Source organism: Triticum urartu, unplaced genomic scaffold (genome assembly GCF_056163025.1).
Source record: "Triticum urartu cultivar PI428250 unplaced genomic scaffold, HENAU_Tu73 scaffold1, whole genome shotgun sequence".
Lineage (NCBI taxonomy): Eukaryota > Viridiplantae > Streptophyta > Magnoliopsida > Poales > Poaceae > Triticum > Triticum urartu.
This window is the reverse complement of record NW_028259461.1, coordinates 15739793-15741948: the sequence shown is the minus strand read 5'-3', so window position 1 is coordinate 15741948 and position 2156 is coordinate 15739793.

The following is a 2156-nucleotide window of genomic DNA, read 5'->3' as shown; positions in this document are numbered from 1 at the left end:
AATATCAGAATAGGACGAACGAACCGGCCTCCGCGGATATCTTTGCTTCGGAACAAAACCCTGCAATCAAATAGATTGTCCCAAGGGCGCCATATTCTAGGAGCCCAAGTTATGCTATTGATAATTCGTTCCTCTAGCAGTTCCGGTTTGAGCATTCCGTTCCCTTTTTCAAACTCCACTTCTTTTCATATAGCAATCCCTGATCAAAGAGAGAACAATATCCATTTCAAAACATTTCTAACAGATTCCTTAGTTCGGACCGACGAAGTAATGTCACTCGACTATTATCAACCTGACTGCAATCTTTTTCTGTCGGTAAGGATTGCACCAGAGCACCTTCTACTTCTAATAGGCCATGAACTATAGATAGAGAAGAATCATTCTGAGCGAGTACATAAGAAGCGATCCACTTTTTTTCATCGGTTCCAGGGGAAGACCAAAGATCTTGCGCGGCAGGTCCGCCAGAAAAACTCAAAAGAGAAAGAAGTCTCGTTAATCTCTTCATGCTCGTTCCAAGTTCGAAGTACCTTTTGGCCAAAGAAAAACCCGCTTCCTGACACGATTGCCTCTTTATCTTTATATAGATAGATTCTATGGGGTTATTACTTAGTAAGTCTATTTTGTACAAGAGCCCCTCCTATCTGATAGAAAAGGGTCCCATGATCCCGAGCCGATCTTACCTTGGCTCGCAAACCCCAAGTTTGTCTATGAAGAGCTAATCTAATTGTATTTTTTTCTAGAATGGATTTCTTATGTGGAATACTAATGGATAGGGCTTCGTTGCTAAGTGCTACAAGATCTAGTGCACTGGAACTCGTGGTTATGGACCCGAATCCTTTAGTATGGAACATTGTCTTTTCCAAGTAAAAACCCCTAGTATATGAAAGAATGAAAAGGTGCTTTCGTTCTTGTGGAATAAGAAGCCCTCGTACCTTAATGAAAGGAAAATCGTAATTTTTCGTTAGGTATTTGACCAAATAGGATCGTCCAGTTCCTACAGAACCTATCACTAAAATACCCGATAGGGCTAAGCGGAACGAAAAGGGTTTTCCATGAGATGGTAAATGAAAACGATTAGTCCCACACGAGGTTTGGGAATAAGTGATTGTCTGATAATGAGCAAGGAATATACGTCTTTCTGCTAAAGAGGATCTATTAAACTCATAATTCATTAGATCCTTGTTATCAATGCCAACTAGGTATCATAAGTAAATGGATCCCGGTTGTTCAATCCTTTGATAACCAAGGTCATTCTTTGCTAAAGAGAAATGATCACTATGAGTCAGACTCAATAGAATTGGATCCATTCCAAATAGCGAGAATTAGGATTCTTGATCCCTCTCAATCTCTCTTTCAATTCGAGGATCCAGAGAGGTGTTTTCATAGTCATCTCCGAATATTTGCCATCTCGGAATATTTTCGATTTCATTTTTCTATGATATGTCTTTCTATATGAAAATTGGTTATTTACGATGTACGATGATCCCTGTTAAGCATCCATGGCTGAATGGTTAAAGCGCCCAACTCATAATTGGTAAATTTGCGGGTTCAATTCCTGCTGGATGCACACGAACGGGAACATTCCATAAGTCTATTGGAACTGGCTCTCTATCCATGGAATCTCATCCATCATCCATACATAACGAATTGGTATGGTATATTCATACCATAACATAAGAACAATAAGAACTCGAATTCTTATCGATACTGGAACTCAGAGCATAGGAGGGAAAGTCGATTTATGGATGGAATCAAATACGCAGTATTTACAGAAAAAAGTCTTCGTTTATTGGGAAAGAATCAATATACTTTTAATGTCGAATCGGGATTCACTAAGACAGAAATAAAGCATTGGGTCGAACTCTTCTTTGGTGTTAAGGTGGTAGCTGTGAATAGCCATCGACTACCTGGAAAAGGTAGAAGAATAGGACCTATTCTGGGCCATACAATGCATTACAGACGTATGATCATTACCCTTCAACCGGGTTATTCTATTCCACTTCTAGATAGAGAAAAAAACTAAAGGAGAATACTTAATAATACGGCGAAACATTTATACAAAACACCTATCCCGAGCACACGCAAGGGAACCGTAGACAGGCAAGTGAAATCCAATCCACGAAATAATTTGATCCATGGACGGCACCGTTGTGTGT